The sequence below is a fragment of the Pararge aegeria genome, chromosome 6 (genome assembly GCF_905163445.1).
Source record: "Pararge aegeria chromosome 6, ilParAegt1.1, whole genome shotgun sequence".
Classification (NCBI taxonomy): domain Eukaryota; kingdom Metazoa; phylum Arthropoda; class Insecta; order Lepidoptera; family Nymphalidae; genus Pararge; species Pararge aegeria.
This window is the reverse complement of record NC_053185.1, coordinates 9,177,789-9,193,617: the sequence shown is the minus strand read 5'-3', so window position 1 is coordinate 9,193,617 and position 15,829 is coordinate 9,177,789. Positions and strand designations below refer to the sequence as shown.

General features: G+C 33.6%; 1 protein-coding gene across 1 annotated transcript in view; it reads left to right on the top strand.

Moving 5' to 3' along the window:
* Positions 1-5,176: 5,176 nt before the first annotated feature.
* LOC120624384 (G-protein coupled receptor dmsr-1-like) overlaps positions 5,177-15,829 on the top strand; it is a 28,471-nt gene continuing 17,818 nt past the window's right edge. The window contains exon 1 of the mRNA XM_039890896.1: positions 5,177-5,409. The gene's annotated coding sequence lies outside the window, so the exon portion shown is untranslated. The remainder of the gene's footprint in view (positions 5,410-15,829) is intronic.

The window sequence follows — 15,829 nt, the reverse complement described above, 5'->3', positions numbered from 1 at the left end:
AGTGTTAAAAATGAGTTCAAAAGAAATGAAATGTTCAAAAGAATCAAACTAGATGTTTAATTTAACAGCAATAGAGTAGGTACGTATTGGTAAGGATCGACGATTTGCTTAGGTAAACCCACTGAAGCAATTAAAGGAATGGACGGTTAAATAGAGTATGGTTCACTTATTCGGACCCGAATAAAGGTCTAAATAATATAAATAGGTAGATTCCAAGTTCCGACATTCGAAACCATTTATTAGGTTAAAATGGTGGATATAAAAACGCGTGTAGGTATTCTATATTTGATTGCGAAGCTAATGGGGCAATGGCTGGACATATACCTGTTGCGTAGGTATATAAAAATAATCCGTATACTTAAACCTACTATTCATCATCATCGTTATATCAACCCATTACTGGCCCACTACTTGAGAACATTATGGTGAACTCTCAGGCATGCAGGTTTGCTCGCGATATTTTCCTTCACCGTTGAAGAAAGTGATATTTTAATTTCTTAAAACCTAATACGCACATAACTTAGAAATGTTAGAGGAGCGTGATAGGGTGCGAACTCGGCCAGCTGAAAGTAAAGCCGAAGTCCTACCCACAAGGCTATCACCGCTTTCTACCCTAAACCTGGTACTTTAAGATAAATAGCAAGCGTACCTGATTAATATTATTTAAGGGAATGGCTATAACGGAATGGTATTTGATACTGAAATTGATGGGATTATTTATTAATTATGTCCTGATTCAGTAGCAAATGGAGTTTATACTAAATTACGCATGCAACGGTAGTAATAATGTTAGGATTGTAATAATTTGTGGCATAGAGCTAGTTGGTAGGGTGTAATTATAAAGGTTGGCACGGTCTATTTTCCATAATAACATAGTAAAATGAATGTTGATATGCTTAAATATTCAACTATTTTAGCTAATTACAAGGAATAATTTAGTTTTTTTTATTAGTGTTACAGTGTGTAGCAGTGATAATTTTATTTAATGAGTAATTGAATTCTAGATTTTTAATTTAGATTACCAACATACTTCTTTCAAAAAGGTTACCAATCTGTTTTTTTAAATTTAAATTCTCTTTTTTAATCGGATTTTTAATGTATGTGCCGCCTGATTGCATTGTATTAAAAAATCCGACTCCTTCATTTATGTCTATGTATTGGTTTTCGTAAGGAATTCCTTATGAAATGGTCAGATTTAAATATCATATAGAGAGTTATCTGATAAAGAGTTTCAAAAGGGTAAAAATTACAGCAAATCTTATCTATATAATTATTATCGGGGTACACCATATTTTCTATCAAAGTTAGCAGTAGTTGCAATTTTTTTCGCCTCTGAATGCTAGTTGTAGCACATAGCGTTCAAGCTTGATTTATACAAAAATGTATTGACTTTTAGTTGGTATAAAATTTATTATCAAAGTTGGTTGCTAATAAAATTATCTTGTCTATTAAGATAGGATATTACGCTAACCGGGATTATGTCAGCGTATTTCATCAAACTTGGAGATATATATAAATAGCAAAAATAAGTATGAGAAAGTGAAAAGATCACATAAAAGGTATCTTATATATTAATTAATAGTAAAATCGTTATTGTTCTGTTTATAAAAATGAGTTTTTTTTATCGATTATGTTTGCCCATAGGTTATGAAGTATCCTCTGTTTGAATAGCGACAGATTATAAATAAATAAATATAATACGACAATATACACGTCGCCATCTAGTCCCAAAGTAAGCGTAGCTTGCGTTATAGATACTAGGATATCTAATGAATAATTTTATGAATAATATACTTAAATACTTATAATATATAATATATAGATAAACACCCAGCCACTGAAAAACATTCATGTTCATCACACAAACATTGTACAGTTATGGGAATCGAACCCGCGGCCTACTGCGCCAATCGGCCGACAAAATTTAATTAATAAGAGGAAGGCATTCGAAATCTAAGATTTCGATAGAGACTGCAATTTGATATATTTTTATAGATGCGCCGTTGAGAAAAGAACGCGTACGAACTCGATTTAAAATAAATTTTAGTTTTAACATATGAAAATATAAAACAATTTGTCTTTACAATAACCATTAGCTATGAATATTCATCAATTGCTTCGAGGAGCAAAGGCAACATCCTGTATGCTACGCTTACTTGTAGGCTTTGCGTGTGTAGCATATATCTACAACAAACGCGAAACAGTTAGTTGCTTATAAAAATTAAAATACGTCTACGGCAAGACGTAGGACTTCAGAGTTTAAACTATAACTTCAGATAAACTATATTTAAACTTCAGAGTTTGGAGCATCGTCGAGTGGTTGCCTACATTTCGGTATTCCATAAGATATATTTCGGAGGGTGTGCTCAAGTACTGTTTGATCTAGTTCCCTCCTCACCTTTTTACCATCGAACCGCGAGGCACAGTTATGATCTGCATCCCTACGTAAGTCTGATACAATGGACGCGTACGAAGCGCTTTGCAGTGTTTCTGATTCGCACCGCTAGGATTTCGAATGCCCTTCCAGCTTCAATTTTCCCCAGTACCTACAATATCAGTACCTTCAATTTAAGAGTGAATAGGCATTTCTAGGCAAGCGCGCTCCATCTTAGGCTGCATGATCACTTACCATCAGGTGTGATTGCAGTCAAGCGCTCGTACATGACACATTAAAAAAAAGTCAGCGAGGTTATAACATGTCATCCTTTTATTATCTTCTAATCGAATCACGAAACGTCTTTCATCCCTATTACAAATGGCAAAGGTGTGAAATGTCAGGCATCTGAGTTTCTTTCAACGTAACTTGAATAAGTATCTTCATGGGATCTATATTTATATGAAAAGGCATCTTAAAGACAAGCGTGTTCCATCTTGGACTTCATAATTGCTTTTGCCAGGCAGAATTTGTCATCAAAAGCTAGCATAACTTGTAAGTATTAATAATATATAAATAAAAATAAATTTAAAAAACCCTCGACTTTCATTATAGTATACATTATTATACCAGTCAAGCCCTTTCATTCCATATCCAAAATGTGAGTTGTGTGAAAATATGTTATCTTTAATTTTGGGGCACCTTGATTCATCAAACATAACACAACATAGAACATTCCCCACTTATTCATCTTTGAAACAAAATTGCAAATAATTTATTCAAATTAAGCGTAATTTCCTGTTGGTTACCTATTCAAGCGCACACTGTCTAGTTTGATTATGTACAATAACATATTAGATAATACTTGTTATAGTTTTTTGTGTTTGCGTTATTTTTTTTGTTATTCAGGTATATTTTACAAAGCACGCAACAAGCGTTTAGATAACGCAAAAATGCAAAGTCTTGCATTGCATTGACTCTAAACTCCATCATAACATTTTTCTATAACAAGTTCAAGTAGGTAGATATGTTTTAATGAAATATTTAATCGTTATCGCAATCAAATGTATTAAATAAGCTTTAAAATAGCTTTTCAGTCGCAATGTGTTAAGCTTCAAAATTCTCTGAAATGTGTATAGTCGATGTTTTATTGTTTAATTAGTGCGAACAGAGCGTAAAGTTAATTAATGTGTTTTAAATCTCTCTCCAAATGGCAAATATGATGATTCACTGCGACATAAACCTATGTTTATGAAGTCAAATAAAAATTATATTATGGTAGGTATGAAACTTCGCACCGTGTGGATTTCAAATGAGATTTACATTTGTAATTCGGCCATGGGTTTTTGTTGTGTAGCTCCACACGTTTTTGGCCCAGAATCTTTAAACTTCAAACATCTAACACCACGTTTTGTGACGGGTGTTTGTATGTTTCAAAGTTTTATAAACTAACCTATGAATGTTCTATTCTATTCTGCTTACGAGCAGAATAGAATAGGACAGCCCCGTTGAAACTTCGCAAAGGCTTTGCGACTGCCAACAAGTTCACTAACATGAAATTAAGTTAAGAGATCGTATTTGATTCTATAATAATCCGGCCATCGAGACATGTTAATGCACCGGTGACATAAAAATGTAAACAAATAAAATAAAAATTTGGATAAGTTATGATATTTTTAAAAACAGGTTAGGTTACGACTTACTTTATTCCCATAAAGTAAATTTACACAGCCGACACTAGTTTCTACAGTTTTTATTTAAAATATAAATTTCAAATTTCAAAAAGATCCAATATGTAAGTACATATCTGTTCTTGATATAAGCAATTTCAAATGAACTATTAGAATTATTAAAAGTTTATTTACGCACGCATTTTATAGGTAGCTAGTCCAATATCTATTGAAATATTCAGTAAATATTGTAGATCTAAAATTACGTAATGACAGTTCGGAAAAGGTCGTGGCAGGCTTGCCAAGTGGTGATCATTCAATAATTCAATACCCGTTATAAGACTATTATTCAAGCTTAATAGGTATGAATTTATATATCTTGTGATATTTGTTGGTTGTGGAAGTGGATCAAAGAGTAGACACGTTTATTCATTGGGTTTTTTATAAAATAAATATTGAAAATCAATTAACGTTAATTATGCAATATCTATATACCGACGGACATATTTGTTATAATTTTTCCTTTATGAAATAAAAACTGCAAAAATTATATCAGTACGCATCACATACAATACGTTAACAATACTTATGTATAAAAATGTTTTGTTTTAGCGAGGCGATACTTAAGTTTTGTAGCTTCCTACGATTTATGTAATTTATATATTATTATATCGATACTAATATACAGCGATTGTTTGGAGGCATGTTTGTTACTAATCATGAATGGTAGAACGGATCTGAATGAAATTTTGCAGAGATAAAGACAATGGTCTTGAACATGTAAGTCCATATGCTAATTTTTATCCTGGAATGTAAGATTCGCATGGAATTGGATAGTTTTGTTTTTGTTTTTCACCGAGTAAGAGATCTAAATGTTTTTTTGCATAGTCGTAGTTTAGGGGTCAGACGATACCGATAAAAAAAAGTAAAAGGAAGAGGCGGGAAACAACTACTCTTTTATGTTTAAACAGTATTTGTTTCTATACGGATACAAATACTGTCTAAATTACCGTTCAAAATTATTACCTATTGCAGATTCGTATGGATCTGACTGAAATTTCTCTTGCGGAAGTTACATTTCAGTCACGACAGCTTAAAGTATTCACAGTCACAATGAGTGTGGCCCTGGAGTAGCACGCCGCCCTAACGGCGCTCCGTCACTCGATCGCGTAAATAATTCTGGACACGAACCTCTTGGCTGTTTTATACTGGATTACTTATTATTCGAAGTTCAAAGTCCAGTTCGCACTTAAGTCGAGATCGGCTCTATATTGTCCCACGGGAAACTTTTGAAAGGTTTCGTGACAGTTCTAAGTATTTCAGTGTTATGTGGCTCTCCAGAATTATGTTTCCTTGTTTGAGATGGTAAGTCAATTTATCAAAAAGTTTCTAAATGTAACGTGACGAAGTTTTGTAGTAGGAAGATTTCTCTCCACAAAGAATAAGCCTTTGTAAATACATTTTTTAACAATATTACTAACTTAGTTGTCGATTCGCACATAATAGAAAATTTCTCTATTTGCATTTAGTTTTTATATTAATTCTTAACAGAAACCATATTAAATCCTGCTATTGCATTAGTACTTGTATTTTTAATTATAGATATCAAGATTTTTCTTATTAATTAATTTTCACATTATTAACTTCGACGGTTTAGCCAATGTTTTATCGTAACCAATAACTGTATCGGTTGCGATAAAACAACTAATATCAAGCAATAACCAAATCATGCTTTATTTTTGTCGCAGTTTTAATAAAAATAAAACATATTATCTTATATTTACATGGCGCGGTGGTGTGCGTGTGGTATAGATAAATTTCATTCACCCACACACAGATGTATTTATTATCTTCACTATGTAAATAAAAATATAAATGTTCGTATATTCAGAATCTGAAATCTCTGATAAATCTTACCCGAGCTTGAAATTGTGACATATAAATAAAAGCAATTTGAAAAGTACAATTGAAGTAAGTATCACACGCGTGCGATGTCACTTATAAACCGATTAGGGGTTATGGGTTTAATTAAAAAAATATTTAATAGAAAAACGCGTGGCCGGGTAAAGAATTTTCTAAATACATTGTAAATGTATAAGCTTTCTTAATAAGTTGTAGTTATTTTTTTTAAGTACTGTTCTTTGTTGTCCGTTGTTAAATAGCTAAGGATGTGTATATATTTAAAATTGCTAATGCCTATTTATATTTTTTTTAATAACTTTAAATCCATACGAAAAAAATTAAAAATATGATAAAACAAACACAAAATACGGCAACTTGTGGCAAGAATCATAGACTACTTAGGTTATATGAGTTGCCTAGTGAAGATCGATTGGTGCAAGGTATATGTAGGAATTGCCTTTGATTAGGTGTTAGGTACTTACTTAAGCATTGCCCTGTTCGTCGTTAGTGAAAATGGGCATAAGTATTATATAGTAGTAGAGTGATAAGTAGTCGAGTACGCAAAGCCTAAAAAAAAATCTAGTCTTAGCAAAGCAATTTTGGGAAAAATCGGTCAGTCATACTATATAGATCTCGCAACGCTAGAAGCGTGGCCCCGGAGCAAATTATGTATTTAGTAAAAATTTAAAATACTTTTCTGACTCTTTGAAGAGGGCTCTCGCAGCTTTGACTACAGATAATTGATGTCGTGATAAGACATTTCGAAAAAAAAGTTTTAGCCGCCTAAAGTATCGACATGTATACGCTCTAGCAGGAGATATAGACTATAGAGTATTTTAACAAGCCACTCTGTTTAGGTTTGGTAGACCATTCTTTCTGTTCTTTAAATTTTTATAATATAGTTATTAAGAATTGGGATGAATATTAATTAATGATATCGGTAGCTTATCAATATTTTCCATTAAGTTTCACTCGAGAAGCGTAGGAGGCTTATAAAAGCTTTTGACATGATAAATTTGCATATTGGGTACGACGTTTGCAATTAAACCTTGAACGTGCGAAGTACCTTCTTTGATTTCAAGTATTTGCTAAGTATTTATCAAGTACCCCCATTTGTATTGAACAATTCTCCAGTGAATTTCTTTTTTTCCTATTTATGCTGTGTGTGTCACGGTAAGCAGTTACTTTAATTCAGTTGTTTTATAAAGTTTTGGCCATCTAACGTCACGTTGTGTCAGGCATATACACATCTTAATATATGTCTCCGCAAAGGACATCTCGTGTAATTGGAAAATACATCATACTGTTTAGTACAACTGGTGGTACTTGTCATCATCATCATCACGTCAACCATGGACAATAGAATGACCGATACTCGAGAATCTTCAACAGAGCATAAAACTTTTTTTTTCATCCTCAGCCAGAATCTCTGTATTATGAAGCAGTAACCCAGCTTGACAGTTCGGTTGTTAGCACAGAAAAGAGGGAGATAGAGAGTGCGGAGTTCATTATAATGTAAAAATGGTTTTCTCAAACAAAAGCGGAAATATTATAATTGTAAATATTTTATATATACATATATATAATTTTGTAGGCAAATATAAAAACACGGGCAGGTTTATAAGATTTTTTTATTGTTAAGTTACTAATAACAGTAAGTTTTTCTGAGCAAACGTTTATCTACAATAAAAAAAACAGATAAATTTAGGTTAAATTTTATATCCTGTACAAGCACAAGAGTTTGCAAAAACATTACGCGAAATATCTCTCACATAAACTTAAGATCGTAAATTTTCTAACAAAACAATAAACCTTTTTCAAGTTTCGGAAGAAGTTTAAAAACAACTTCAGAACAATAAACTTTTAAAAGCTAAGCTTCGAGGCGAACCCTTAAATTGTTCGAACAACTACTCGTACCTACTAGTGGCAATAGAATTGAATAATTCAATCAGAACTTGTGAGTTACTAAATTGGTTCCGAATGAGAAAAATACTGCTCTTCTTTTTGTTGTAATAAATTCAGTTTCACTATGAACTGAAGTTATTTTAAAGAAACGAATTATATTTACACTATCAACCTCATTTTTAACTTATTTTCATACATACTTGGCCTATGAATGCAGTAGTGCATTCATAGGCCAAGTATGCAAGCTGGGCAAGGCCTTCTCGTTTAGGAGAGCTTGGGCATACCATGCTTGATACTCTAGTGTATGTTTTCAGGCTTTATAAGTTTATGAGACGGTTTTTATACAGTGATAATTACCCAGACCGACCGATAGCTTAATATGCTCTCCTAAGCACTAGGCTCTCAAACACAAATTAAACTTCGGGCACAGTCAACAGTAAACAACTCCTTGCCAGAAAAACTCTATCGTTTAAATGTTTTAAGTATACCTTGGAACCGAACTAAGGTAGGCTAGCTTCAAGACCAAAGAGGCTGTGCCTGATACAACGAGAGTGTATTCAATCAATAGTATAGTATCACCGGTTGTCGCCAAGTCGGTATTTCATCGAAACACTTGGTTCATTGAATAAGATTGCTCGTATGTACTTAATTGACATTGTTGTCTTTTGTCTTCGCAGTGGCAATTGGCAACATAAATTCCTAGCAAAGCTAATTTCTCTTTGTGCTGACTGTTATTAAACGTTTCCAATTAGTTCCTATGGATTGATAACTCGAGACTGTTATATTGCGAATTGAAGATACATTTTGAAAGAAAGATTTAACTAATAAATATTCATGAAGCGATCTCTTAGAGCTGTAAGCAAGTAAGCGATAGAAACTGGTTTCAAATATGAGTTCGAGTTCTTCCCTTGTTTGCTACGTGGAATATTAAAAAAAGTTTTACCATCGTTATATGTTTGCGATAGTTCCAGGCAGTTAATAATACATTAGGTACGTATTATTTTCTGTAAAATAAAGATTTTACTAGGTATATAAACTTTAAATATATAGATTACGATTTCAGTACTACTAAATTAGAATAACTAAGTTAATTAACCCGTTTCGGTTTTAAACCGATTTTTGATTAGTTTTTGTCTCTGCCTTCTATTCTATTCAGATCACGCGGTCTAGGGTGAGATTTTCGGGTCGGGCTAGGAACTGTTAGAAATGGAATTTTTCAATGAAAAGCATCTCAGTAGCTATAGTACCTTAAGTAATAATTGTTAGATCCCAGTGAAGCAGCATGGTGGTGTAAGTTCCAAAACCCTCTCTTCTATGAGAATTGAGGTTTTTGTATTGGGAAGTTAAAAGGTTAAGGACGATGGTAGAGTTTTAAATTAATAACCTAAACTAAAGTAAAGGCATAAACAAGTGAAAACACAAGATTGTTTTCTCTGTGTTCAGCTCTGAGTGGAGGACACGTGTTCGATTCCTGGCAGAGACAATTTCGGAATTTATAATTTCTGAATATTCTCAGGTCTGGACTGGTCTAACTACATCTGCCGCAAATCGAGGTAGCGTTCCGGTACGATGCCGTGTAGAAACTGATTAGGGGCATGTGTTTAATATAACTACTTGACCCCAAACTGGTAAGCCCGGTAAGATTTCAGTCAAGGGCTGGTGATATTATACCCACGTGATTTGTCCACAGCTACTTTAGCTCGCTATTTTTATGGGCTATCTCGGCCATTGGGATCCTATTGGATTTTCTCTTAATGGATGTAGTCTCTCTCTAGATTCGTAGTATACCTACTTAGCTTATTTAATCGCGCCGAGTGATATTGAATTTATGCACGCGGACATATGTTAGTGTCCACGTTAGTGCACCATGGGTTTTATAGCGTAAAGGCTTGCATTTTTAAGTCGAGCTGTCGAATCTACTTTATAGAAACCTTTTGCGAAACAAAACAAACAAACAAAAACGACAGGAATATTAACCCTTCTAGTAAAGCCGCTCTATTTTGCTCTATTTTGCCTATAACGGTTCAAACCTCGTCAAGTGATAGGTAGGTACTTTGTGACAATTTCGGTCTAGGCCAACTTTTTTAATTTTAACTAATATTATGGATGCGAAAATGTGTCTGTTTGTTTGACCTTTCTTCAAGCCGTAATTAAGCAACCAATCTACTTGATTTTGTGGCATAGAGCCACTTGAAAGAACGGAACATAACATAGGTAACGATCCTGGAAACATCAAATTTCCATGAAAGGTTTACAATTGATTTTGTACACAAAAAAATCGTACTTCATTCACGATCTAACAAAACAATCAATCGACTTGATGTTTGGTGACGATGTAGTTGATGCTAACTCTATACATTCAAGTTGGTTGGTGGCTTAGTTTGGGCGTGAAGGAAGAAGCAACAAACCCATTTTTAATATAAGTAAGGATACTAACTACGATTTTATTATATGGTTAAAGATATTTTTTCGCGATTTAGCTTATACTGGGTTATGTGATATGACGTCACTTTGTGCAGGTACCTATGTGCTGGCCACTAACGAACGACTAGTATCTCATATAGAGAATCAGGAACCAGGATCTTATAAGTATGTGAAAGATAACTGAATTAACGTTAATATTATGGACCTAAATTTCGGAAGTTTACAAGCATTACAAATAGTAGTGAGAAAGGTATGTGCCTGTAATCGAATTAAGTTCGTACCTGAGAGGCTCCTTTATTAGATACAAGCTTTAACCTTCGTTACCGTGGTAATTTGAATAACATTGCCAGGAAGAAAAGACACCAACCACGAGTATTCATAAGAACAGTGCACTATTTATGGATGGCCGAGGACACACGACGGCCGATTGGCGCAGTGGGCAGCGACCCGGCTTTCTGAGTCAAAGGCTGTGGGTTCGATTCCCACAACTGGAAAATGTGTGTGTGATGAACAGGAATGTTTTTCAGTGTCTGGGTGTTTATATGTATTTTATCAGTATTTATGTATATTATTCATTGAAAAAATATTCATCAGTCATCTTAGCACCCATAACACAAGCTTACTTTGGGGCTTGATGGCGGTGAGTGTATTGTCGTAGTATATTTATTTATTTATTTATTATTTATTTACTTAACTCTATACCAAAAAAAAGTCGATGGGTTGCTTTTTGTGCGTGGAGGAGGGGCAATAAAACAAACATACTATCGCATTTATAGTATTAAGTAGTTAGGATTCGTGCCTTCAATTTGTAGGATTCATAAAACTCTGCAAAGGACTATGAAAAATGTTGTCCATAATGTAGCCATTGTAGAAATTCGTAACCATCACTTATAACTAAACCTATTGTATAAAAGGGTTACCTACTTCTATGAAAATAGGTAATCTTTTTTTTACTCTTTATTGACTGAGGAGCTAGGCTTTCAGTTCCCAACTTACACCTTTTTTGTTATTACAAACCCTGATGTTTTGAATATAGGTTTATTTTAAAGTGTAACCATGAATTAACTTGAGGCTTAGATGGTTGAATAGAAGTCGAATGGTTTTGAAGGTAGATACAGAAAAGTCAGCTTTTAGATATAAATTTCCCGCAAAAGGCTTTCTAAGGGTGGTGAAATGGGTGTGACATACTACAGACATCTTATTTCTATCTTCGGGTACGTTGAGCGAAGTAAAGAAAATTTTTCAAGATTAAAAAGAAATATATTTTTTTAATGAACAGTAAACGCAGTAAGACTAACTTTATGTAGGCGTTGCTAACTATAGAAAACTAATGTAACTCAACTGAAGGAGATATTAATGTAAGAACGATATTAGGATTTCAAATTCCTGATATATTTTTTGAACGCAAAATTAAATGAAACGGACTGTGTAATTAATTTTCCACATTCTTTTGGAAGTAAGAGTGCTTCATTCCATTCTATCCCAACAAACCTCTGCGTGGAATTTGAATTAACGATTACGGTGGTGTGCCACAAACCTTAATCGTCATCACAACATCGTAGTGTAAAGTGAACTCTTCCGTGATTATCTTTAAGACACTGGAACTTTTTTACATTTTGATATTATACATAGATCATACATAGGTACATTCCCTGGCAAAATTTGCTCTTGCCAATATTTTTTTTGTCGCTTATTAAAATAATGCTTATAATTTAAAAGTAGTTAACATCTGTTTTGTTTATTACTTGTGATTGTCTTTTCATCATTCATTTGTTTTCACTACACTTGGGACCCTCAGACTAATATACCTTCAGCCTTTGCGATATCTACATAGTTCCACAAGTTTCAGTTTTAAAAGAATGGATAACTATATACTATTGACACCCAATATAATAACAGGATAAGAATACCAACTAAACAAATTTCGATATGATAGTAGTAAGTAACTACTAATCATCATCGTCATATCAATTGATTACAAGGCACGGGTAACCTCCGACTGTGGGAAAGGTGTATGCCGTAGTCCATAACGCTGGCCAAGTGCGGATTGATGTACTCCACAGGATTTTGAGAACATTATAGAGAAGGCATGCAGATTTCCTCACGATGTATTCCTTCACCGTTGAAGCAAGTGATATTTTAATTACTTAAAACGCAAGAAAAGTTGGAGGTGCGTGCTGGGATTCGAACGCAGCTCCCCGAAAGGGAAGCCAAACCCGTACCCACTAGGCTATCACCACTTCACTACGATTCTAACTTAGGCTTCTTTTATTCCTGTAAATAAAATTACAAAACCTAATCTATCTTTACAATTTATCACGAAATTATAGTTTTAGACTACATTTTTACGAGTACGTATAGAAAATTTTTGTTGCCACTCGCGTAAAACACGTAAGAGAGAATATAAATAAATCTATTTGATAAACATCTTACAAACTGACACTCCAAGAGGAGCAGAAATATTAGTTGATGAAGGAGAGATCGCGATGTGCAATAAATATTAAGAGATACTTGAATTTTTTTATAAGTATAACTGGCGTTTAAATGGAAACAGGCCAAGTACGAATTTAATTCATTCTCCGTGAGTTCCGTACTTTTGATGGGACAGAACAATGAACACCATCATTATTATCAACCCATTACCGGACAGTACAGGGTACAGGTCTCCTGTCAGAATGGAAAAGGGTTAAATCATTCAGTGGCGTGCATAGAGGGTATGCACCAGGGTATGCAGATGATATAAAATGAAAAAAATCTCTACCCCTAAGTATTTATCTCGTATTCGAGATTTTCTTCACTTTGTATCATCTGCATACCCTGTGCATACCCTCTATGCACACTACTGGTTATATGCCGTAATCCACCATGCTGGTCTAGTGCGAATTAGCAGACTTCACACACCTTTGTAAACATTATAGAAAAACTCTTAGGCATGCAGGTTTTTTCACCGCTAAAGCAAGCGATATTAATTAATTGATTATAACGCGCATAGCCCATAAACAGTAGAGGTGCGTGCCGGGTATCGAACTCGGCCCCCCAAGGGATACTACTACCCTACCACTACTAGTGGCTATCATCTTACTACTATAAATGCGAAAGTTTTAGTGGAAGTATGATACTCAATCTAAGCAAAGCGGCTGAACAAATCTGTACGAAATTTATCACAGAGATAGATTTATAATCTGGCACTATTTTTCCCTCGGAAAAATTTACGGTTCCCGGTTGTATGCATAGATATGTTGTGTTTTTCACAGAGTCAGATTGCCACGGTTTATCGCGTGAAAATTCCGAACCGCGTAACTATATTTGCTTATTGGTTCGAAAATAAATGTATTTTTCGAGAAATGGTTTTATTGTTAACTCTATTTAATTGAGATGTTTCGCTTTGCAAAACTTGACAGATTTCCGAGGTAAAACATGGTTTAATCAAACCAAAAAAAAAAAATATTTACGTTCTGATCCACTTAACAAATACCAAAATATATACAGGGCTGAATAAAAACACCAGAAAGCTCTCCTACCGTAGGACAAAAGTTGTTAGTTTTACTAACAACTTTTGTCCTACTACTTTACAAAATTAATTATTAATTTATTCATCATATTAATTATTAATTTATTCATCATTCATACAAACGTAAATTATAAATAATGTTATTTCTGTAAAGTGATTTTACACTGTAAAAACCAATACATGAGATTTGGCAACGTCAGTTGCCGATTTGACATTACAGAGTATAAACACGAAGACTATCTATAAGGCTGATTCAAAAAAAACGGAAATTTTTTTTTTTTTCAAAATCCTCACATAAAAACTTCCGAGAAGGTGTGAAAAGACGCCTGTAAATAGCAGAGCCCTTAATATTATTATTAAGAGGTCGCGCATCGGGAATTTCTATATCCCGTTTAAATAACACAGGAATATTTTTTTTTTAATTTTGCAATTTCGTATTTTTGCAACGGCTCATTGAATTAGCGGACCAAAGCATATTTTTGTAGGAAAGGTGACGCTCTACAAAAAAGTTCCTTACAAAGTTTTCGATAGTCACAATCCTTCAAAAGTTATTCGAGGTCAAAGTTGAACTTACAAAAAAATTCAATGTTTTTTTTTCTTTCTTCGATTCTTTTTTCATATACTATGAATCTTTTCTCATTATTTTGTTATAAAGAGGATAGATTTCGGAACAATTACATTTTAAATAGTCGAGTGCATCAGTTATGGATTCTCCATGATAACATGTTTATTATTTAACATCGCATTTTTGTAAGGTCAACTTTCAACTCGATGGGAAAATTAATGATTGAAAAAGCCCAATTAGAGTAAGATATATTTATTGTGTTATATTCTATAACTTTTGCATTTAGATTTTTCGTATATAATATTCTCAAATAAAGACTATTTCAAGGTTGTTTTATTACAATCTGGGAAACTACGACGATGTTCTTGGACGACTTGCAATAGATATACTGTAATTAATTTTTCTTCGTTCTTGGTCAAACAGTTGTTGTAATCCTCAATCAGATCAATACCTCGTTCTCGGTTACAAGTTAGAAAGAGTTTATTAAGTCGATGGGGTATTACATTGTAGTAATTTCCTGAGAGCAAAACTTTTAGAATATATAGCTGCTATATTATAACATACGTAGAAATAACCCCTGTAGGTGTTTAAATTTGAGGTTTATTTGGGTTACCTCACTACGTTTAACCGATGTTAGGTTAATAACAACAATATATTTCTAGGTACTATTAATTAATGCATTTGTTCATACGCAGATGCATACACGCGTAATGCAATTTGAAGTTATTAAATTACAATTAGTAAGGGTTGTAACTTTGTTTTATGGTTACTTTATATTAAATGTGAATAAGGTATGATAGGAATGTCGCGTCGTATGCAAAATGTAGTATGTTAAATAAATAAAGATTAAAAAAAAATTGCGATAGTATGTCTAATCACTGCAACGATCTTGATAAAATTTGCCACAGGTACATAAGAAGCTTTTATCCTGGAGATTGACTTAAGCTACTTTATATCCCAACAGTAAAAACGGCTCTCGTGGAATTTTTAAATAACCCAAGAAATTTGTATTATGATTTCTTTAAATAGAGTGGTCTGTGGTAGTGATATTTTTATAAGTGACCTAGCGCTAGCCTTGTATAACAAATAGTGGCTACAAATTCTTTTCATTCTTAATTAAGTCTTGTCTGCCTAAATATTCCCTTTTTAAACCGGTCTTGTGGCCTTATACAGCCAGAGAGGTGGTTTTCAGCTATTCCGTCTATCTGGTTACTTTTTTTTAATTCCTTGACTGCAATCTCACCTGAAATGATACATATTTATCTCCCACAGCTTTATAAACTCTCAGAGCACAGGCGCACAAGTGGTAATATTATCCAAAATATTAAACAGGGGATACCATCGGGAGATATAATTTTTGGCCCCTGCCTGTGCTAGCCCTGGTGGTACTGATGATGCAGTCTAAGATAGTATTGGGCTAACGTGTTATGGGTATGACAGTTATATTAAACGCCTAAACGGGTCGCTAAATTGCTTAG